Source organism: Oenanthe melanoleuca, chromosome 1A (assembly GCF_029582105.1).
Source record: "Oenanthe melanoleuca isolate GR-GAL-2019-014 chromosome 1A, OMel1.0, whole genome shotgun sequence".
Taxonomy (NCBI): domain Eukaryota; kingdom Metazoa; phylum Chordata; class Aves; order Passeriformes; family Muscicapidae; genus Oenanthe; species Oenanthe melanoleuca.
Window position 1 is genome coordinate 43,482,016 of NC_079334.1, and position 25,334 is coordinate 43,507,349.

General features: G+C 37.7%; 1 protein-coding gene across 25 annotated transcripts in view; it reads right to left on the bottom strand.

Moving 5' to 3' along the window:
* The window catches only part of NRCAM (neuronal cell adhesion molecule), a 138,448-nt gene that overhangs the window by 91,572 nt on the left and 21,542 nt on the right, over window positions 1–25,334 (bottom strand). For 23 of the 25 annotated variants that reach the window (XM_056482385.1, XM_056482388.1, XM_056482387.1 and 20 more), the window contains exon 2: window positions 2,540–2,635. The exons of the other annotated variants lie outside the window; for them this stretch is intronic. The gene's annotated coding sequence lies outside the window, so the exon portion shown is untranslated. The remainder of the gene's footprint in view (window positions 1–2,539; window positions 2,636–25,334) is intronic. 25 annotated transcript variants of the gene reach the window in all.

Below are 25,334 nucleotides of genomic sequence, written 5' to 3' on the forward strand. Positions count from 1 at the left end.
AACAGGATGAGGGATAATCAGCTGGAAAGAGACTTTGCAGAAAAACAGCTAGGGGTCCTTGTGGACTCCAAGCAAGACCATAAGCTAGTGTACCCTTGTAGTAGGGAAGGCCAAAAGCATCTTATGCTGCATTAGGAAAATACGTTGTCAGCAGGTCAAGATGAAGATCATTCTGCTCCACTCAGCACTGCTGAGACATGCCTGAAGGGTTGTGTCCACTTATGGGCTGCCCAGCAGAAGTAAACATATGCATCCCAGAATGCAGTCCACTGTAGGACTGCCAAGATGATTAAGAGATTGGAGCATCTGACATGGTGAGCCTGAAAGCACTGAGACTCCAGCCTGGAGAAGTCTCCAAGAGATCTTATCAATGTGTATAAACACCTGAGAGGGACAGAGGTAAACAACACTTCCCAGTGGTGTCCAGTAACAGGGTAAAAGTCAATGGGCACAAACTAAAACACACTAAATTCCACCTAAGCTAAAGAAAGCCCTTTTCTGCTCTCTGGTTGTTCAACAGCTGTCTAAGCAGCAAGCTGTTTTACTTAATAAGGGCAGATGTTGGACTAGACAATCTTCAGACACCCTTTCAAATCAGGTATCATATGGTTCTTTGCGGAAGAGAAAAAATGAAGGAAAATTTATCTAAGTAATACATACTATGGGCTTAATGTCAGATTTTTTCTATGCACACACCAAGCCTTCAATAAGACAAAACAGTTGCCTGTGTCTGACTTCATTATATGAAGGCAAATTGTTCATTTGACTTAGGAAAAGCCTTATTGTGCAGATACAACAAAATAGGTTCATTTTCTCTCCCATGCTTTTCTGATGCCCAAGCCTGTAGGTCTAAACAGTATGAGAACCACCTAACGTAGAGATTAAGGCAATGTATTTGTTTTCACCAGTCAAATAATTCATCTTATTGTCTGTTGAAATGTCCATTTGTATCAGCAAACTTCTGTCACTTCAATGAATTTCTGTGTGTCTCCTCCAGCCAGTACTCAAGCGGTAAAGCTAGTTTAACCACAGCAGGGCAATGGGAAATCATCCTTCTCCTTTGACAAAGCCTTTCCTCTCACATCAAAGTATTGACAGTTTTGTTTCACAACTGTAGGAAAAATGAGAGGAACCAAGAGAACATCACAGAGAAAAGCTAGAACATCTCATTCATGAAGAGCAGGCACCTGTGCACTGACCCAATTAGGCATTCAAACACTTGTCACTCCAGAGCTGGCTGGTTGTCACTCATCCAATTAGCCCCAGGGGATGTATTGTATGGTGGCATTCCCTGACAGGAGAACTGGAGCAATGGAGGCAATGAAGGCACAGTGATAGGGTGCCAGGATCCTGGTGAGTGAGAGAGCCAGTAGCAAAGCCAAAGAACTTCAGAGCTTACTTCAGAGCTTCCTTAACTTGTTTACCATCCAAAAAGCCTTTCAAAGTCTTCAATGGTGTTTTTTTTTCAGAGCAGTCTAGTTTAAAAACCTTACAGTAACAGTTCTCTTTATCCAATTATGCATTTAACTCCTGAGTGACTAACACAAGAAACACTTCAGAAGAGGTAAAAAACAAACAAGTGAACAAAATATCTTCATTGCAGGGAGAGATGCACTAAATGTTACTTTCAGTAACACTGCCAGCAAGTAATTCAGAACTCAAAATGCTTTAGTGACCATCTGCTCCCTTCTCTGTTTTAAACATATTACTGATGCTTTCAGATGCTCTGTCTGCTTGACCACATCAATGAGAAACAAAACACTTTACAACCATCCATGCTTACGTACTGTAAAAGATAGAAAAGTTCTGTTCTACTAAACTACATACAATACTGCATTCAAGCTCCCCAAATCAGATTGTTAGCTTAAAAAAAAATAAGGTACTAAGCCACTGACTATGACCAATGACTATTCAGTAGCTACTAATCACTTCAAGTAAAGCTATCTCTCTTCTCACGCTGAAAGAGTTATGCAATGCAAACACAAGAGCAGGAAGGAGATCAAGGGGGATTGGGAAAAAAGTGTTAGGATCTAAACCATACAAGCAAAGATTTCAGAATGTTCCCATCACTAAATCTGTGATCTATGCTAGAAGAAAAAACTTTCAATTTTTAGTACATATATCATGTTCCTCCTAAGTCCATTTTTCGAGCCTCACTATTTCAGTAGTTGACTTGCCCCGACCACCTGTTCTCTCCAGTAAGGAACATCAGAGATGATTAAGGCTACCTGCAATTATGTGAAACTGAAATATTTTTAGTTGCTTTTCTAGCTGCCATATTTTGATATGCCCTCCAGTTAAAATCTGATGTGAAATTAAAAAAAAAACCAAAAAAAAAAAAACCCAAACATAAATCACAGACTGTTAACTCAGACATGAAAATGCGGGTAAATGCATAACATCTTATATGACTATGCTTGATAATAGAAGCTAAATTGAAAGGTAGAAACTTAAGAGATGAAAAATCAACATCAGTAGTTTGGGGTTTTTTCCCCACTTATCATGGGAAAATAAAATTTAGAAGGAAAAATTATCTTACCTTTGTACAAATAACTTCTGAGAAAGTTTGTCTCCCTCTTTACTCTTCCTCCTTTTCTTATCTCCTGTATGACACGTCTTTATGTTACTGCCTTGCCTGAAAAAATAACATACAACCTGAAGCATTTATAGAGGCAAATTTTTACATTCACTCTTAAACTACAACAAATACTTCATATATGTCTTGATAAAGTCGCAATACTAAATTCAAATGCGTCAAACGAACTGGTATTTTAATAGTAACTACATAATGTATGTTGGGCCAAAGAAAAAACAAGAAGCATTTGAAAGAAAAGCAGCTCCTTAGGTTTCGAAGTTGTGTTTTGCATTTAGCTCTCCAAAATAGCCACTTACACCAGATCAAAGTAGAGCAACCATAGTTTATCCAGGTTCACTGCACCATTAGTTATAACCAGTCAGTGCTCCGCAAAGTTTGAGCAAGACAATCAGGAAGCCTAACACTTCTTTCCAGTGTTCAGTAATCCTGGGTACCTCAGGACTAAACACTTCAGTGCTCTTTGTGCTACAGGTGCCCAAAATTCTAAAGACATCCACTGGAAGAGGTGGTAGCAGCTGGCAGCAGGCCTCTGTTGCAGGCAAATGTTTGATCACAGACAGCACTTGTCCAGAAAGAGAGAGCTGTGACTTAAGGGCAATTTGTAATTTATCTTAACTCCCGCTTTCTAGGAGAACATCCTAAACTCCAGTGGAAGGATAGGACTCACATCCCCCACTCCCTCCTCCCCCAATTTAAAAGCACAAAACAAAGAAAGAAAAGACAGCAGAAGAGGTTTGTTTTGAATTCAGCTGCTACCTTCTTCATTTATTGACAAGAATTCTACAGCCAGCTCATCTCATCTCTTACTTTCTGCTACTTTAACCTATTTTAAACACATTTAATGTTTTGTTGAGAGCAAGTTGCTATCTTTCCACGGTAGTGCATATGAGGAGTTGAACTTTCAAGTAAGCAAGGCTCAAGAAGGACCAGGAACTTTGAAAGAGAGCTTCAAAATCTTTCTGAGGACTCCCCTTACAGTCTTTTAGCTATAACACGTTGCTCATCTGCAAACCCAGCTATGCTTGACACTTAGGCAGTCCTTATGTCAGTGAACTGGTAATGAACTGCACTCAACAGCAGCAAATTAGCATCACTGAAAAATAACAGCATCTGTTATTTTGTGTCCCATACATAAAAGTATATACATTTTACTTGTAAGAAAGTAATTAAGTTCCTTGTTTCGTTTTAACTGCAGATTGGTGTGCTTTTCTAAAGAAAACCAAGAGAGACTTTAACATCTCAGCTTACAATGGTGATACAGGATGATCAGTTTAATTTCTCATCAAGTTGATAATTCAGCCATACAATTTCTTTCCATATACTTTAAGAAACCTTTTTATTGTTAGATTGGCCTGTCAGTTGGCCAAACTTGAACTGTTGACTAGAACTCTCATGTATCTATTTATTTCAGTAACAAGCAACAGTTCTCATAAATGGCTTTTTATCACACTCTTCCAAAACAACTTGTTGTTCTTTCATAATAAAACATTGGAAACAACACAGTATCTTTGTAACATCAGGAGTTTTGGCATTCATATACAATTTATTTCACTGGGGTCAAACTCTCTTAGGAGATTCACTTCATTGCCTTAATCCTTATTCAGGCACTCAAATCACTTCCAACCCCCTGCCTCTATATTCAGCTGGAAAAGCTGCAAACCAGCAGGACCTGGATGAGCCAAAGTCAACACAGGACTTGCATTCAGAAGTGCTACATGTGTGCAGCTCCTAATTGACAGCACAGCCTGACACTGATCACACAGATCCCATTACACCAAGGTACCAGCTGCATCCACCCTGCCATTGACGATGCTTCCTGGCTGGTTCAGTTCCTCAACAAACTGCCTCCAAGACAAAACCTGAGTGTGCTTTAGGGAACGTTCCAGCCTGAGGAACTCTTCCAATCAACAGCATGGGTAAGAATGCCTTAAGTATTGATTCTCTGCTCTTGACAGCCCTGCAATTCTCCTATTCCAGGCACTGCACCCTCATTTGCAGCCTCTGCCTGCCTCCATGGGACCCATTGGAACAGACCGCAAGATTGACCGTATTAGCCTGTAACATCATGACTTTGATAGGGTGCAGCACAGCTCCCACTATTCCAGGTACCCTGAACTAAAAGACACCAGCTACTTATCAGGGCTGCAGGAACAGCACAGCACCCAGACCATGCTCAGATTATGGCCAGCCTTCTTTTTTGAGAGACTCATTTTCTAAAGCATTAAAATGCAGATGTAGCCCGGCCCTTGCCAACCAGACTACCTTGATGACAGGCATTTGTCCCCATATTCTTGGTTTTGCCATTTAATAACATCTGTAGCCTCAAAGGCTTTGTTTAAAAGATAGACATATTCTGAAACACAGGGATGACTTGTATAAGACCTCATACAAGCAGAAAACCACAGCTCTGTTGACTACACTAATCTACTACTAATCTTTTCAAGACTCCTAAGATTCACTAAAAGAAGGGGAAAAACTGAGTAGGAAATAAAAATCAAGGAGGAGGGTAAAAATGATGGTTCTAAAAGAAGTTCACAGATTAGATTTTTTTAAATTTATGAGATATATCGAGGGCCATATAATTTGCTTATATGACCTAGCATAATTAGCATATTGTGGAAAAGGAAAACACACTATTTTATTTTCCACACCAGACATTATGCTTATTGAATACTTATTTGTTCAGATATTGATGAAACAACCACAATTTACATAGTATTGTTGCTTTTCTTGTCAAGTGTTGACAGACAGGGAAGCTAAATTTAGAAAAAGAAATACATAGATTCCAATAGGTAACTATGCAAAAAAGTTCAAATGTGAAAAATCCAAAATATTAAAAATCCATTTTTTATTTCATAATCTGATTGGCTAAATTGTTTTACATAAAATGCACTGCAAAATATTATTTAAAATGTCAAGACACTTTAATTTTTAATGTAACCTTAAAAAGCAATAGTGAGATAATATGCAGCTTTCTTATAAAATTAATAATGTATCCGCATACACATATATATAATTCAGTTTCTGTTTACTTTGCAATACCGTGCAAAGTTTTTTAATAGAAAAACTTTCCTTTGTGATATTTCATGTATTTAAGCACAGTTTTATGCAATCCAGTGCTGTAGAGCTCCATTGTCCAGCCTCGTGTAATTTCTTCTTTTAGAGCTAAAGATTAATGAGGAGGTCTCAGAAAGGGAGAAACCACCCTGGGTTGGTTGATGAGGGCAGTGATCCATCTTGCTGTCATATCTGTCTTATTTCTGGTGTGCCCAACCCCCCAGATGATTCTGCCAAAGTAATAATGGAAAAAAAATATACTGGAAATACAACAAAAGTAGCTTTTTGTTTTTTTTCATATCTGATACACACACTGTCATGAAAGAGTGGGTAGTCCAGCCTAGATTATATTAACATCCATAAGAACAATGCCCAAATTTTATTCATATTATGCTAATCAGAATATAGATTTCATCTGATCTTCAATATGTTATGAAGTCATACCCATCTTTCATGGATACAAATTATAACCACATTCTTGCAATTCCTAGACTATTAATCAAAGTTGAATGTTTCGGTAAGTTACATATTTAGGTTTATTCTTCTGTTCAAAGTTATAACCTGAATTTTTTCATGATACTCCATTCCACTAAACAAAACTAAATAATACTAAGGTACATAAATCTCAACTATTTGAGTGACTGGGAAGTACCAGGATAGAAAAGAGAACCCAGCCATTACCTTGTGCATGTAGCTATATAGCTGTCTTGGTCCTCTTCCTTTTTTTGGTGGGTTACATTTTCCTTTCTTCCTCTTAGTAAGTGGTAAGAATTTGTATCATGCTCCCCTTCATGTTGCAAACTTGACAAAACTGGTGCTAAGCCCTGGTGTTGCTGGCCTGTGTGCAGGGGCACATACAAGAGGGGCCGTTTCCAGCTGCCTGTCGCTTTGTCCTGGGCCCTCCCAAGCTTCTGTGTGATCAGCACAGGCTTTGTGGCCATACAATAGGGGTTAAACATTTCCCTGTATTTATAGAAAAGCAGAGCTAAATCTGCTTAGCTGCATGAACCTTTTAATAAAATTACTCTCATGCTATTAGAGCATTTTTCCATTTGTTTGGTTTTTTAAGAGTAATTAAAAATTTTAAAATCTACATATATATATATATACATATATGTTTTTTCGTTATATGTAGTGCATTAAAAATGCAAGCAACATTAAGATTTTCATCCTGCTCTTACATTAACCACACAATCTCCTTCCAAGCAGCTACCTGTATCTTGATTATTTACTTAGACATATAGTTTCATTTCTCCTTTACATTCTACCTGATGACTTGCCAGTGGGACAATCCCCTATCTCCAACAGCGTGTTTAATAGACAGATCATCACAAAAACTACAATCTGTACTCAGTAGTACAGAGTAAGAAGTACTCAGAGTAAGAAGATTAAAATGTACTGACAAAGGAAAACATCTTAAAGAATCAAATGTGTTTACCCACAGTCCTAAAGACACTGGTTTCATACACTATATGAGCCTCTGGACCACCCTTCCTTTCCAAGCAACTACCTTGAAGCAACACTGACACAGAAAACTAACTTTTTTTTCAACTCCTAAAGAAAGTAACCCTATACAAAAGTTTTCTGTTTTGTTCTGTTACAAATCCAGGTTTTTCTCTTTTTTTTTTTTTTTTTTTTGCTTCTTTGTTTGATTGATCTTTTTGTTTAGTTTTGGTTTTGTTTGGTTTTTAATTTTTGTTTTTTTGGGGGGGGTTTGTTTGGGGTTATTGTTTGTTTGTTTAAGTCCAGTTAAAGCATTTCTAACTTTAAGAGAATCTTAAAGCATGTTTTTATAGGTAGCAGGATGAATTCTATCAGCCTCTATTAGCACCAAAACCAGTTCAGAACAATAACTTCATCTGGTCCTTTTGAAACCTATTCCATTTTCAAGTCTTCTTAGAACAATGTTTTTCCTCACAAAAGCATGAGCCAGACTTAAGAATCTACTTCAAAGCAGATTGCCAGGGAGGTTCAGTAATGATTGCATCCACCTGAAGTCTTAATCTTGCCAAAATAGACTCAAAATATCCTAATTTGGGCTCTCACTTCACATATATGTCTTGATTCTAGAGCTGCAAACACTTAGCTGAGAAGGATTAAAAAAAAAAAAAAAGAGGTTAATTACCATTATAGGTCATTAATTTTTAATGTGGAAATTTATCACCAAATAATATAGTGTTGATTAGGCTAAACCTCTGCCATTCAGTTACTAATCTTTAACTGCACATTTACAGCTGTACATTCAAACAGCAATAGCAGACATGAAACTGTAAATAAGAAGCTACTTGCCATGCCAGAAATGTGGCACAGTATTAATCTGTTATTTTTACTTAGTAATATTTAAGTATTGGAAAAGCTCAATCCTCAAAATAGCTATTTTCATGGTTTTGATCATTCCTTCCAAAATGAAGTCCCAGAAGAAAATGATTTGGGTAATACAGTGGCTTAACACTATTTGCTCCCCTCTGCTTTTGACAGCATATTATATCAAGAAATCAGCTCATATATAACTGATTGACCAGAGTTTTTTGTGTTTAACTGGGTTCAAGCAGAAATTGTCCTCTGAATTCTAGAGCTGAAGGAGGGGCAGGGCTTATTTTGTCATCTGATTGACCAAGCCTAATCAGAATTATTTCTGCACACTGCTTCACTACAGCTGTAGATCCATTAAACACTAAATGCTCCAGAGGCACATTCCCCTTCAGCTTCCCACTGTGACTTCCACTTTTCAGACAGTAGCTACTCAGTGGGCTACTCAAAACATTCAAAAAATGGAGGTGCTATATTTAATGGACAGCTCAAAACCCATAGCAAAATCTGTTACTTGAATGTTAGGACAGCAGCTATCATAATAAAACAGGTTCTTTGTGGTGGAGACTTAAAAAGAAGCCTTTGATATGGTTCCCTTGCTTCTCAATACATTTTTATTAGGAGAAGGTTTTCAGTCACAATAGCTGCTTTTTTCTTCAACATAAATAGTCATGTCTGCCTCTGGAAACGTTCACTGAGATAGCCAGGGTTTATTTTTTGTAATCAGAATATTACCCTTGGCGTGTTTTTGTTGTTGTTGTTGCGGTTTTTGGGTTTTTTGTTTTGTTTAGTTGGGTTTTTTTTTTTAAATCTTAGTACCATTTTAGCCTCAGGATGCTTTAAAATAATATAACCATTAGGAATGACTTAGTGCACAATTTACATATTAACAAAACTATTTTTTGACCTCTTGAACTGTTTAAACAGAAAAAAACCTGATGTGTACATACACATCACTTTCCAGCTTGAATTTCCTTTACTTTACTAGTAAGATTTTCAGTAATCATATTTTTTTATGCGCAAACATTTCGAGTTTCTTTATGAAAAATGCTTTTATGATTGTGGAGTCTGAAAATACTTTAAAGTGGAGATGACATTCCAAAAGACAGTTTCACAGGGATAACAAGGTACGCAAGATGATTATTCACTGTCACGTGTGTATCCTTATCTCAAAAAGTCAACCCAAGTACTTGGGTTGGGAGGTGAATTTTAAAGAATATTTAATAAGGCATGTGGTATTGAAAAACAAAAATTGGGAAGAGCAGAATCCTCTAAGGATTATAGAATTTATTTATTTGCTGTAAAACTTCATCCTAACCACTTCTACTGGTTTTAAGCCATTGCAACTGAAATTTCATGGACATACTTTAATTAAACACATTGCTGTTGTTCTCTCAGTAATCATTTATTCCTTTTGTGTTTTTTTCCTACAAACAACATGATGCTCTATACAAGAACATAGCCAGTTATTTCTTACCAGTCACCAACATATTATGGTAGGGAAATCAGGTTAAGTAATTTTTAACTAGATCTGAGTAACTATTTCTTCTTCCAAAATAATTGTAGCATGTATGTCTTGTTCACAGTTCTTAGACTTTTGTCTCCTTTCTACATTTTCCTGAAGTTCTTTGTACCAGCCAAAGCAGACTATCTGCCAGCTACAGAAAATCCCTTCTCACACACTCTGGGGATGCAGACTCATACAGGTTCCATTTCTCTTAATCCTTTCCAGGGAGAGCCTTTGTTCACATACATAAGACACATAAGCTGTTTATCACACAGAGAAGTTGCCAAGGAGTGTGAGATTTCCCCAGAGCGATTCCAGCACAGCTGACTGAGAAGAGTCCTCTTCAACTAACTCAGGGTTCATTCACTTTATTATTTTACCAGCACATCCAGTTAAGTATTGTACATGGGCTTTCTTTATGTTTTCATGTTACTTTTTAATGAGGAAGTTCCATAATAAGATTCACAGCATTAACCTTAATTATACGAAGATTTTCTCTAGTACTGTTCTCCATCCCTTTTCATAGTGGAACAAATGCTTTTCCCTTCCTCTTTGTGCACAATGAGTGTCTTTGACTACTGGATGCCTAAAGCCATGTAAATATACAGAACACAGTGTAAGTGTAGACAAATGAGCACTTCCCAACCTCAGGATGAGGAGATTTATCAGCAGCCAGAAAAACAATTGCAGCTTCAGGAACAAAACAGATCTGCTGGTGCTGCAGTGCCTGTAGCTAACTAGAAGTTACTGAAATTAAAGATATCAAGTGCATAGCCAAAATGAATTCACATCAACTACACATTAAAAAAAATAAATTTACAGAATCAAGCCTGGGCAGGAAAGGGAAGAGGATAAAAGAAATATTATAGCTACAAAGTGGGGTTACAATCTTGATCCTGTGAAAACCAAACCAACCAAACAGGAACACAAAACAAAAAGATCATTCAAAAGATCATACAAACAGGTAAACAAAAAATCCCAACAAGACAAAAATCAATATTCTCTCTGTTCACAAGGGAAGGAAAAAATTTAATGATTTGGAGTCTTATTGGGATGTAGAAATATTTTTCAGATGCTTCAGCTGTCCAGGAGTTTTCTTTTTCTTGGTAAGGCACATGTTGAAACTTCTGCATGTGACATATGTGCTATACCTGAGCCTGCAAGACCAAAAGAAAATCTGGCTGGAATGGAGGCCACATTCAGCTGCTGATGGTCCTCTGTCTACCCTCATCTACCATTACACATAGAAACATCCAAATTATCACTGCCTGAAACTTTACTTGAATGCTCTCAAGCTATCTACCATTCCTTCTCTGTATAATTGTAATAGAATTTAGAAACTGTCTGCTTGAATTGTGTCAATAACTTGACCAACAGCTTGAAACTAAGTTTAGCCACCTGAAACTCCTTAAGGGCTGTTTTCAGAACATACACACAGAGCCTGCCAAGCATACAAAAGAACTGGGCTCCTCAAAGCAGACAGCTATAACTTACTTTTAAAAAACAGCAAGAGGAACATGGTGTGTGCAGTGCTTTGTCCTTTACACTGAGCAGCACTGGCTGTGGTGCTTCAACACTTTGCCCCTCAGTGGTACAGCTTGTTTAGACAGACAGGGAAGACAATTTCTCCTCCTTGCAGACCACATCTGAGGAACATATTGAAGTGAAAAAACAAAGACTCCTCTACCCCTTCATCCTTGCTATCCAAAGATCCTAAAACACAATGGATAGGGATTTGCCTCAGAAACAAACCATGGGGGCTTGCATCTGCATACCAAAAAGGTACATTTTATCTCAAGTCTTTCCTCCAGCAAGTATTGCAGTCAAGGCTGTTTGTTGGAAAAGGCACAAATCCATAATAATTCTTCCAGTAAGTTTCAAATATAAGAGTTTCATTCAAAAAAACAAACCACCAGTCAGCAGTAAAGCAGTCTTAATAAGAAAAATAAAAAAAAAAACAGATGGAGGAATCTCCTGACCTTCTGATTGCCAGTTGCTGTGTCCCACCTCTTCCCAGTGTCCACTGCTGGCCCCAGATGGGGGCCCTCAAGGCACCACTGCAGTGCACAGCTGGAGCAGTACAAAGTGGGGAAGGAGAAGGGGAAGGGGAAGGGGAAGGGGAAGGGGAAGGGGAAGGGTTAAAAATTGAGCAGCTACACACGATACCTGTGTGAACATGTACACCCCCTCTGGGCACAGTTGCTGTAGCACAGAAGCCCCCATTTTGACAAATTTGACCATTTTCAAAAGGGAAAAGTTGCACATAACTGCATTTCTGGGCTTCATCTTCCACAAACTTTCCCTTTAAACCTAGTTTCTACTTCTGAGACTAAATTATGAACATCTATCTCAAAAACACACAGTAAACTGCTTTCAGGTTTAACTTCTTAAGTATTGCAAGTTTTTCACTATGGCAAAGCCCTTTTATATAATGCAATTAAGACTTCAATGTCTCAAATTTAAAAATATTTTTTTGTCAATCTTCTGATAGGCAAATTAATTTTCATGACTATTGATCTAGAATGAATTTCAACTATTGACCTAGATATGAAAAAAAAAAAAAATTACTCAAAGGCTTGAAACCATTCCTTGATGCAGTCCAGTCAGAACTACATTTGATTTTAAATACATTTGAATAATTTGGCATTACTTATGGAAACAGGACATTTGATATTTTTCTTTGTAATTATGCTTGTGATTTCAAAGTATTGTCTCTAGATGTGCCATTGACATCCTCACAAAGACTACATGTCATTAATATTCTGTGAGTTGTCAAATGCTTTAGTGTAGCAACTAACTGCTGAATTTGGGTTGCATGAATAGAATAAATATTTCATTTTTATAGCAGCCACTGCAGGAACATTAAGCAGGAGCCACAGAAGCATAATAGATTTTTCACCACTGCAACAACAAAAATTAAATTATTTTTATTTGCTTTAAAGACAGTAAAACTATATGGCAACAGAGGTGAACTGAGCAATAAAATCACATATTCAAAAGATAGTTTCAGTAAGAAAATACACTACGCAAATACTAGCAGTGGAGGAAGAAAGCAGCAGGTTGTATAAAGTATCCAAACAAGACCAAAAAAGAAGGGTAGGATTAATGTAGAAATAAAGTAATTATTAAATATTATAATATGGAATTTTATTAAAATAATTTACATCATATTCATTATAGCCAAATTACCACACATCCAAACTCACAGCAGGTCCAAGTTTTGATTTGCATGCATTGCATGATTTTGTCTTCTCTGCAGTAAGAGATAGAAACATATAGAAACATATAGAAACTGGCTTTATCACTGCTTAAAAACCCCAAAGAAGTTGCACCCTTTATAGTTTTTCCTTACTTCACACATTTGTCAAAAGACTTCCTACAGGATTAAAAAAAAAAAAAAAAAAAAAAAAAGCAAAGCTAGAAATCTCTACAAGGACCTGAACTTTGCAGAAGCCTGTTTTGCAGTTAGCAAACAACCTGATAAGCTGCAGATGCACCTCTCCTTTATTAGCACCTTAGATAGCAAAGCTGTTTGGCATCATTACTGCACATAAGAGCTTGCTGGAGTTGTCAACCATCCAGCTCAGTTATTTACTAACTGCCTTTTGTACAGCAAACCTGGTTTGTAGCAGCCAGAACTGCTGCACAAACAGAACTGGAGCAGCTGGGAAAATGGCACAGCTGTAACTCTAGCAGCTGTGACACCAGCAGGTACAGTTATGTTAGTTATGTTAGATTACCTCCTGAGGCCATGTAGTCCCTCTGCAATAACACAGTCTCCTCCTTTCATTAGGAGTATATGACACAAGTCTAAAGGTATCAGATTGTTCTTTTTGATTGTAGAAGGAGGAATGTAATTTACATATAATTTCTATATTTAAATATAATCCATTTAAAGCACTTCTTTGCTTACCAAATTGTATGCCATATATAGAATTGCAAAACAGCTACCTGTTTTACAAACTCAGTGGAAATCTCCATCCGTAGGACAGGTTTTACTTACACAAGAGCCTGTAGCTCTGTTTTCCAAATTGCTATACCATATTGCTATTAGGAAACTAATGCACTTCCAGCAGGTGCTTGAGGTAAATATGCTGTATTCTCCTCCTAAAGTATAGACAGCACATGCACCAAAACAATGCAGCCTCATTCCTCAAAGGGCAATGAGTTTACAACATACACAGTAATCAAATGTGAACTCAGAAGGTAAGGAGGTTTTGAGGGGCTTCTAAGGCCATGACTAAAATTGATGCTGTTTTATTCAGTATACTTATATTGGACAGGCACACAAAGAAAAATCAATCATGTTATAGATGGGATCTGTGAATATCCCATTAAAGCCTGAACATTCACACATCACATGGCCTCCTAATTTACTTCTCTCTCAGTACCACCTCCCCACATTAAGAAAATTCTCAGTTCCAATGAGCTACACTTCTTCCCAGCAATCTATAAGTATTTCCCTAACGACATTATTTACTGGAAAAAAAATCAGACTTGTAACTTTAATCTTACCTGATCATTTCAGTTATACTCTTACAGTCTGTGGATACCTATATATTATTAATCTTTCCTGAAAGCACAATGATAGAGATGTTACCTCATTTTTAAACTAGGGATATTCTGGCTCAGGATCTGTGGTGGGTGAAATGCCAACTAATGATAAACCCAAGTCTTATTGAAATTCTGCAAAATGTATTTGGAAATTACCTTAGCAAACACAGCCTATTAAAAATGAAAATTTAGCCTCTAAACACTGAAAACATTTCTTTTTCATCTTAAATAGGAGATTATTCAAGAGGGCCTCCTGACTTGGTAAATAAGCTTTTAGCAATTCTTTTTTACAAACAGAAATAAAAATCTCTTCTCAGATTATTTTGTTTATTTTGCTAAGCTTTGGGGTGTTTTTTTTTTAAATATGCTTAAATTTAAAATTAAACAGTTAACATATTCATTATTTTTGCTAATATTTCATTTTCCTTTAAAGAATAGTAAGGTTTATTAGGATGTACATAAAACAAATAAAACCAATAAATACTTAAAGGATGATTATAGAAAAACAAAGACTGGACACTTGAAGACATACTCAAATATGTCTTCTTTACTTGATTTATCATCATGTAAATAAAATAAAAAGCATATTTTATTCTGCTGTTGCTGTAGAACTGTCTTCCAATTGCAAATCAGACTGTTTTTATTTTCTGCAGTTGCCACAGTGTCATAGTCTGTCTAGGATAACCCATCAGAACAGCCAGCAGTGGTATATTACTACAGTTCTCCCTTATCAGAAAAGGAAAAATACTTGGGCAAGGACCACTAGCAGCAAACAACTTTAAAAACATACTTTTATTCCCAAAACACTACAAATAGCAAGAGAGTAAGTGTATGCTATTGACAAAGCCAAATTCAAGACGGGAACTGGAATTCAAACATGTTAAAGAAACAAAAAAACAGCAAACAAATATTATAAGAAAAAATAGGCACTGCAGGTTCTTCAAAAGCATTTACAGGCATGTATTGATTGAGGTTAACACTGAGTGCCACCAACTGACTTTGAAGCAGTAAGGTAGTTTCAAAACACACAGCAAGTTAAATCTGTGGCATTATTAACATTTAATGTTGTTTTGACTTTAAACACTGACAAGGATGTCTATTTTAACAAAATAAAAAATTCATTAAAGAACTCTTTTGAGATAGAGATTCAGGTTTAAAGCACGGAGTGCAAAACTTTCAGCTTCCAGTTCCTGAGGACATTTGATGAATTGTATCTTCATGCCAATTACAACACTATTGATGGTATCTGCATTAAAAAAATTGGAAATCAAAATCAAAACCTACTTTGAAAAAGAAATCTTGATAAAATATAAATGGCTTTTGATAATTTAAGAATGTCATTCTGGTTTTACTGAATGAGAACTGAACACACTGAAGCCTGAAGCTAAGGGCAGTTCTGCTAAAAGAGTACACTTTTCTGTTGGCCTTACAAAGGCATGACATCCTCCATGTAACCTGATAAATGATGTTGAACTTGGATTAACTTAGGTGGCAAACAGCAGACTAACAGGACCTATCAGCTAAAAAAAAAAAAAGAAAAAAAAGAGAGTCTATCATCCCTTCTGTGTTAATATGTTACCTAATAAAATTCAGATGTCCACAAATTAAGTGAAGAACCTTCACTTTTTTGGAAAATGAAAGCTTAAAAAAATCTTCTTTATATAGATTTAAATGTAAGATTGTTCTACAGAGAATTCTGTAAGCTGCAAATCACCATTTAATATGGCACAGTCAAGTTGGCTGCTCTCCATTGAGAGCTGAAATGACTCAGGCTTACAGAGCAGATGACATGCACCAGTATAACAATCACACAAGCTTCAGAAGACAAAAAACTTCAGTGATTACAAGATCACAGTAACAGGTACTAGTTCTTCACTGTGTTCTGTATGGGCCTCCCAGACTTACCTGGTTCTGCTTTTTGCCTCTCTCACTCTGCAGCTACCAGGACTCTGCACCCTCTCCCTAGCCCAATCTTCCTGACCCCAGTTCCCAATCCAATTTGCATTGCAATATTGCAAATAAAAGTCAGCAGTGGCCAGAATCTTCACATATAAATAGTGTTCCCTTTTTTAGCAAACACTGTAAGTACCTGGGTTAATGGCATGTTTAGCTTTCTGCTAAACATATCTGACAGTCTAAATCAGTCTCCCATTCAACTAAGCTTCATTCCCTGAAATTACTGTGGAATGTGCCCTTAACCTTTTTATATATCAGACGCAGGTGAAAAGCGCATCTGTATTTAGGAAGCTAGATCAGGCACCTGGGTATTGAAACACTAGAAACAGAACTACAGTGACAAACTGGTAACAACACAGTCTGGAGTAGTCAAATCAGTGTAGAATGATAGCAAGGTATTTTCATTTCGTACCCAGTACATATATTGGTAACACCTGTCAAAACTACAGGGCATTAAATTGATTTTCACCACCTGCTGAGAAAGTGAGCAATCCACAGAAACCACCTGACTCCACTAATATGCAGCATAACTAAGATATGAAGAAAATGAATCCCATATCTCTTTCCTTACAAGAGGAGAGACTAGGAATGCTAACAAAACTGAACTTCCAGTAGAGATGATTTTGATCTTAGCTACAAGGTTGGAAAACTCAAGATAATTTTGTGAGCTGGCAAAGGATTAAAGCCTCCAAGTTCTGTGCTCTCCCAAGAGGCAGCGGGAACTGGGGTTTTGTGTGCTGCAAACCCCCAGTGCCTGGCAGGAAAAGAGTTGACAGATCACCTGCCAGCACCACAAAGACAGCACTGTCACTAAGCCTGGAAGCTGGAGCTTCAGCCACACTGCAAACACGAACTCCAGGAGAAGAAACTGAGAAAAAAGCCCGTAAGACTATCAGCATGTACCTGAAAATAGACAACTCTAGTCATCCATGCTTGATGCAATTGGAAATTCAGTCCTAGGGAATGGGAGAGCTTCTGCTAAGTGTTTTTCCAGAAACTTTTGATGTTTAACGCACTGGGAGTGCCTATTGATTCTTTCTTAGTGTGCTTTCCCTCCATCCAACTTCATGTATATTTCATAAACAGTACATGGTAGGATGAACTGTTATCTTTACACTGATCTCTATAACCACAACAATAATTAAATCAAATTTTCCAGCAATGATTACAACCCTACCCCTTATATAAGCAGATGATTATTTTAATCCAATTTCAGCATGCCTTATCATGTAATGATTATAATGCACATATACTGTAAGAATAAAGTTCTTAGTACATTTGTGAATTTATTCTAATGTTTCTACTGAGTGCTTTATTTTGGAGAGTTTTTTTTATTTTTCTCAGCAAACCTTTCATAGTAGACCTTCAGAGAAATTTTTGGGAATATAAATTCTATCTATTCCTTATTATAAATAATGACATAGCTTAAAAGCAGAACTGAAACTTCAGATCTCTTCCAAGTCATCTACACTCTGAGCTTAGCTTTGTACAAGTGATCTAAGGAGAAGAAAAATAAAAAAGGAAACTTTTGTTTGCAAAACACCACCAGTGGAAGAAACAACTGAGACTTTTGCAGTGGAATGCACAGCAATATAAAGATGACACCAACATTTTGAAGCCAACCTTTGAAGCTGTGCAATGGATACTGCTCACAAGCTTGCTTCAGCCTAGAGAGAACTTTTGTACATCTGTATCCTAACTCTTCTTATACTGCTACACCTTGACCTCATCTTATGCTTTCTGCTATCCAAGCTTCAGCTTTTCCTTCGGGTTTTTCCTGGTATCTCCTTGCTTCCCAGCTGTTGCTCTTACCTACTGCACTTACCCTTTCTGTCCTCCAAATGCATGCACATAAACAAGCTTCCAGTTCTTTAGGTCAATCTGTTTCTCCAAATACTACAACTTCAGAGGTCTAATCTCTGCCACATTCATCATGTCAACACAGGAGTACAAAAAAACATCTGTTTAGGAGCTTAAGCACTGATCTGCTTGACCATCCACAGTGTTTGGTTCCCTCAATTGGCTTTTTTAATTATCACCTCACTTGGAGGCTGTTGGCAATGGACAGCATCACTTCTACTTCAGCCAACAGTGCTCCAAGACCATCCCAGGCAGCTCCTGGCTCTTGTATGCTCTTATGCTCCCCAGGACACACAACATACATAACCAAGGCCATGCAATGAAAAAAAATCCTGCTGAGCTGCAGCAGTCTTGGCATTACACCAGATACTGAACTGAACCTTTCAAAACCATTGTTTGATTCAAGGCACAGGATTACCACGTAGGACTTGAACGAGACAGCACATGGTGGGGTAGTGCCCAGGCCATTAGAAGGAAAAGCACTTACCAGTATCAAGAGAGGCACCTTATCCCAGTTGCTTAACAAGGAAGGATCTGTTTCTTGCCAAGCAATTCACAGTCCCAGCTTCATCAGTTTTACAACTTCTCACAGAGTCTGGGCCTAACTACTCATCCTCTTGCTGACTCTCCTTGCTCTTCCACATTACCAGCTGTTCATTCCTCAAAATTAATGACAAGCAATATTATTAACCAAAGGGAAAACTTCCTTTTCCCCCTAAGCCTCTGGTTCTTTTGCCAAGCCCCAAACTTCGCCAGTTCCAATAGCTTATTACTGTGAATACAAAGCCTTGTCAGATACCTGCAGGTATGATCTGGGATGCACTCAGTACAGTTACAGTATTTGTTACAGCTTATGCTTTGCTACTGAAAACAGACAAGTTGAAATTTATTGAAGGTTCTTTAGCTCAGCCAGTAATGAGTCATAGTAATGACAAAGTACCAATCCTGTACAGGAAAGAAAAGGTTTCTAAGCAAAAACTGTGGCTTTTTTATTTTAATAAATTCTAATCTGTCATCTTCAGAAGTGATTGAATTACTTTGGCTGAAGTTTTTCAAACAAATCTAGCTTGCAGCAAACACTAGTGTCAGAGAGCTTAAAAACCAGATAGCACTATTAATCCCTCCCTAATGATAGAGGGTGAGATATGATCAACTACTACAAGTTATATTTATTTATATTATTTATATATATATAAATAATACATATATATTATAAATATAATAAATAAGATATGATAAATATATATTAATAATAATACTTATATTAGGCAATTTGGTAGCACTACACCCATATGAATGAACTAAAATGACTCAAAACAGGAATGAATACATAACAAAAACTAATCTCCATATCTGAACAGAGACAGAGACAAAATCTGAACAATTTTAGCTCAGTCTTGTGTAACAGTTTTCTCAGGTATAATTTCCTTCCAAGTGTTTAAATTAGGAAGTTGTTCTCAACCACTTTTAAAGGCAACTGAAGGAAAAGCTGCATCCAGATCTGATGCAGCACATGGCTTACTAAGAAGGCTCAGCAATGTCTGCTCCACTCAGAGCAACACTTGACTTTTGGCTCTGTGTTCTCACATTCTTAGAAGCCTAGTCTGTATTCAGGAGACTGCAGAAGTATCCTCCTATACACATACATGCCATCCCCTAAAAGAAATGGGGGAGCAGCTGAGACCCTTAGAGTCTGAACTCAGAGCCAGTAGCCTGCACTGCGAAGCACAGACCCTTGACAGGAACTCCACACCAAGGAGCAGCTGAAGGACAGTTCCTTTCCTGCCTGAAACATAACAGTGCCAGTAGGAAGAGCTTGTAATTCAAAAGCAGCACACTGGAAGTAAAATTAGCTCAAAGCACTGGATCGTGACTTGGCATTTAATCACTGTACCATCCTCATGATTCACCAAATGAAGAATTTCCAAGTGGCTGACATTAACAAAAGCAAACCTCCACCATATACCTACTATGCAATATTTTTAAGCATAAGGAACGCTGCAATAGACACTGATCAGCACAACCATACAAGGCAGCTCTGCACATTTTGTGTGAGTTCATTCTACAATAAATTCAATAGATCAATTATTAGAAACAAAAGTATAATTATGCAATAAGCCTGTAAAAAGGGCACTTGAATATTTGATGGTTTAAGCAAGCTGGGTGGAGATTTGTATTTTAAATAAATGTTCCTCATTTTCCTACCACCACTGGTGCCTCAATAGGAAATTTACAATGTGAGGGCTAAAACGTGCTTTAGAAAACAAGCAGTTCAATCTACTTTTTCATTTTAAAACATTAACAACCCCCTAATAGAGAATACCAAGTGACTAAGTTTCCCAGCTTATCTGCTGACATAAAGATACTGACTCTAAAAATGTTTGAAAAAACTGCAAAACATTTTTATAATGACACTTAAAACCCAACTGAAAAACACTTCTGCAGAAGTACTATAGAATATCTACATTCCATAGAATATTCCACAGAATTTTCTGCATTCCATAGAAATGAGAACAGTAATTTGTTTTCCTTCAGGATGTGCACCTTCAGCAGCATAATTAAATCTTGTATTTAACATGATGCACATCTGAGCGAAAACTTCTTCATCAAGAATTAGTGGTCTAACAGGAAGATGGCCTTCAAGTTAAAAAAATAAATAAATATTGCCTGGCACATAATTTCTTGCATTTTTCACTTTTCTGGGTTATCATTTTCTAGTGACATCTGAATAACACTGCTACTACCCATTGTAAATTCATCCTGTATAAAGGAGAAAAAGCAAAACATTTTCTCCACTAAGACCCCTGCATGTATTGTGTGTAAAAAGGAAACTGGGTATGCTGCTTCTTACACCTTGACTAAATTATTCTTTCCACTCTGCTTGAAAAATTGTTTATGGGTCCAGTGCTACAAGGCAAGATAGCTTCATAGCTCCTTGAGAGGTTATCTGGGGAAATAATGCTAAGCTTGTCAAACATCTGACAATTGACTAGGTATCATTCGATGCTAGAAACTGTAAAAAACTAAATTATAAACCTGCTGAAGGCAGAAAGAACATAATTGAGGTTACAGACAGCTAATAAGGAAAAAAAGGCCTTCCAAAGCAAGACATGCTAAGCAGGGTATAGAGAGATCAAGCCAAATTTAACAGCTATTAAGTAAATTGAAAATTATGTCAGGAAAGCATACAATTCTTAATACAGCACATTCTCACAAATAATGATTAAGTGGGAATCATTATCTGAACTGGAGGTTATTGTCATCACTCTCCTTTATACTAGAAAGTGTCAAAACCAGCACTCAGATGCTGTGGGGGATTTTCTTTCTTGCCTTGTGAAATGGTGTAACTTTTTTCCCCCCATTACATCACTTTGAAGAGTACAGCAAGAAAAAATAATAAAATTTACTTAGTCTCTAGCAGTGATGCAAGCGTACTGAAATCCTGCCGGTTAAAAATACCAACCTTTATGTTCAGGTTTCACTAAGAAAGACACTAAAGATGTTCCCAAGGCTGTATTTATGCCTTGCATCATCTGTCTGGCGATACACAAAAGTCTTTCCAAAGTCTTTATTGTTAGGCCAGGAAGTTAATGAGGCAGTACACTTACCAACAGGAGGGAAAGCAGAGACAAACTAAAGAACTGTCTCAGGCTGGTTTAATACTTTAAATGAAATGTAAAATAATGAATATTTCACATATTCCCAAACAGTGTTAGTACTTGTAGAAAACGCTTCTCTACACTTTGCATTTCAACTTAGAAAAGCCCCATCTTGTTTCAGTACTCCATGAATCACCCCACATGCACCCTTGCTCTTTAGAGCCCACTCACTGCCATACCACACTGATGTGCCATCCTTAGGATTACAAAGGACACTCCAACAAAGGGGGATCACCCACTGTTTTCTATAAATCATCTTGAACCTCATTGATTATTTCAACAAAGGTAGTTCTGATACACAGGCATCTTTGGCAGTCTTCACAGAGAAGAGAAAGAATTTAAATGAATGACAACACTGCATCCTAGAATTCAATACAGAACAATCATGACAATTGAAATAGGCCAAAAGCAGTGAAGTTAGCTTTCCCTAACAAGCAGCATATGAAATGCAGTAGAGGAAAAAACCCAACAATTTTTCAGACACTCATTCTTAATTACTGAAGAAATAAGAATGCCTATCAAGCACACTAATCATGACTGAAAATTAGGATATTATATGAAAGTATAACAAGGTATTTCTCTTCATTTACAAGAGATTAAGCAGGAGAAAAACATGAAAAGAAGTCAGAAGAATCCCTGTTGAGCCTGACACCCAAGTTCTGTTTTCCATATCTTTCCATACTTCAATAAACATGAAATGAAAGTTTTACATTTTTATATGGCAAAAAAGCCCACCCTGAAATACCACACCTTTCTGTCATACCATAAAAAGTATTCCACTGCTCAACCTTCAACTACAAATGCATACCTTAAAGCTTTTAATTTATTTTAAAATACATATTTTATCACTTTTTTCCACTTAAAAACCCCTTCCTTCTTGAGGTTTATAATTTCTTAGACCTAGTTGCATGAACAATAATGAAATAATGATGAGGAAAAAAGCCCAAAATAAACAAACAAAAAATTGCATTGCAACTCCTCCTCTTAAAGCTCAGTAGAATGGGGAAGTCTAGACAAACTTAGGCTTTCGTGTGAACTGCAAAAACCAACTGGGATTTTTCTCTCGCCCTGTTTCATTTAGGCAATCGAGTGTTTAACCACTTCTGTGTGATTGAAATTTAAAACTTATTACAAGTAGACCAGAGAAAAAACCTCTGCCCTAGATTTCAGGTAAATACTTCATAGGAGGGGAAGGGTCTTCCTACTTCATATGCCCAGTGAAGTAGCACTTCATTATCACTGTATTTAAGTTGGTGATGGACAATGGGATAGCAGGTAGTCATCTGGGAACCAAACCTAGTGGAAACCACAATTATCTTATGCATGTTAAGACCACTGCATTCCTAGTTCAACACCCACTCCTCCCTGATAGAACATAAACCACCCTGTTCCTGTTCTCAGGGCACTGATCTCAGCCACATGAAGCCAGTATGAGAGGTATCAACTCCTCCTGCTGTAGGTGGATCACTGTACAATCCAGCACACAGTCACTAGTTCAGAAGGAGTCAGATATTCCTCCTTAGGGGACTCAGCAGGTCCAGAAGGTGTCATTTATTGCTGCCTAGGACATTGGGCTAGGCTAAGATATCTGTCTTGAAGGAGAGACCACACAGTTTAGCTCCTGAATCATTTCTATCAACCCACTATCAGCAGGAAGCACACAAGAAATAGTCCAGGTTTCACAAGTGGAAAACCTCACTGTTCACATCCTCTCCTCCCTCACTAGAGAAATTTCCCTTTCCCTCTCACATAAGTGAAGATTTTGACAGTTTTGACACACTTTTTCTCTTTTCTTAGCTCTCATTTTTATCCTCCTCCCCCACTCATTACAAGCCATCCATATTTGGTTTCCTCCTTAACATTAAAACTGAGACAGCCTAAGACTGTCTCAAATGACTGCTTTATCTCTGCCCATGTGTCCCCACAGACACCATGGCACAGCACAGCTACACCTGACACAGCTCAGGAGCTACAAACCTCCATCTCCAGGGCAGTGTGGGACCCGGCACGGACTCCCATGGCATGACAGAAATTACCTGGCCTCTCCTGAGGTCTGTGCTGCTGGTCACAGGGACAGAGGCAGCATGGTACAGGTGAGCTCAGCAGCAGCACAGCCATGTAAAGCAGGTCTGTATGAAAACTCGTATATAACCAGATTCAGACACCCTGTGAGGAACAGCACACTCAGGCTCTCCATGCTGGCCTTGGGCTAGAAAATCCTGCCAAGCTTGAGAAGGCTGTGAGCAGTCAGACTAGGTCTTTCAACCTCATGCTAGGATCTCAGGCTGCTTACTGGAGAGAGTTGAGACACACCCAGCACCCTGAACTCCAAGAGAGCTTGTCAGCTTCCCATTCAATGCATGAATGCATAAGGCTGGCTTAGATCGAATACTGAACCTAAGCCAAACTCCTGGCACCTGCTGAGGATGGCAGAGCAAAAACGTCCTCTCTGGAAACAGCAGGAGACAGCCCAAGTCCAGGCAGGGCCAGTGCTGAGCCCTGAGTGAGAACTTGGGCCTTCCAAACCAAGCTTATCCAGCCTTCCACTTTGGGTTGGTACTTCACTCTCTCCACTGTCCAGACTAAAACACTCTAGGAGCAGCTGCTATGATTTCACAAACAAAAAATGCCGAGGTTTGCAGAGTTTTCACACAGCAGTAAACTTTGGTCATTATATGTAGCAAAGATTCAACCACAGAAGAATAGATGTAATTTAGTTTTACACAGTGAATGACACAGAGGAGGTTTTCCTGGTACAATACTAGGAGCAGTAAACTTACTTCCCAGTGATTAGCACTTTTCTAGATAAAAATCTTCCTGTTTTTCCCGGTTTTTTAATGATTAATTAAACAAACAACAAACAAGGTAAGAAAATAACCATTTATGTTTATTTTGAAACGCGGTATTAAATATCAAAATTGACTATCACTAAATTTAAGCTTCATTTAAGCCACAAATGCTTATGGGAGCATGTTCATGAGTCACTGAACTACTTTCTTACTCTGAAATCACCAGCACTGGGAATAGTAGATTTCTGTATGAAAGGTCAAGCCAGAACAAAATTGGTAAGAGTATACAGTGATAAGCAAGTATTTTCCGTACCAAACAAATAAATGTCTTGGTGAAGTTAATTGCAAGTAAATTTCCACATAGTATGGAAAACACTATGACCTCTAATACACACACATCCATAAATCTACGAACAAGTTTTCTCAGAGTTCCAGAATGCAGAGAATCACAGACAGGTGTAGATCACAGTATGATTGTTAGGTCTCTTTATTCCAGCCAAATAGAACAAGCATTAAGACAGGAAATAGACTAAGTATAAATACAAATCTAGGAGTGTACATAAAAATCTTGGCACTGGTAAGTGCATACAGAAATAGGAACTTACTGAAATATAAGGAAATTAGTGAGAATGACTAAAATCAGTTTAAAATAAGTATCATCTTCCCCTTCTGTAAACTCCAAACTTTGCTAAAAAACAGTAGTACAGTCCACAGAAATCCATGAAAACAGGCAGGTATCTCACCAGGAAAGGAATGGAGCCTCACAGTGTTAACCACTAGATCTACACATGAATAGTGTTTAATGTTCCCCCACTAGAGTCTGGGTGGCTCTTTCCCCATTTCAGACTTACACAAGCTCTGCTGCCCTTGCACAGGCCAAATCTCTGCTCCCAGATGGTGACTTAGGGCTCAGTCTGACAAAACAGGTCTTGTCTGAGCTAAATTTGTGATGTAATATACAATGTAGGTGAGAACCCACAAAACGTAGGAAAGAAGTAAAGGGGAAAGGCCACAAGCCTGTTCTCTGGGGAATAATCAAAACTAAG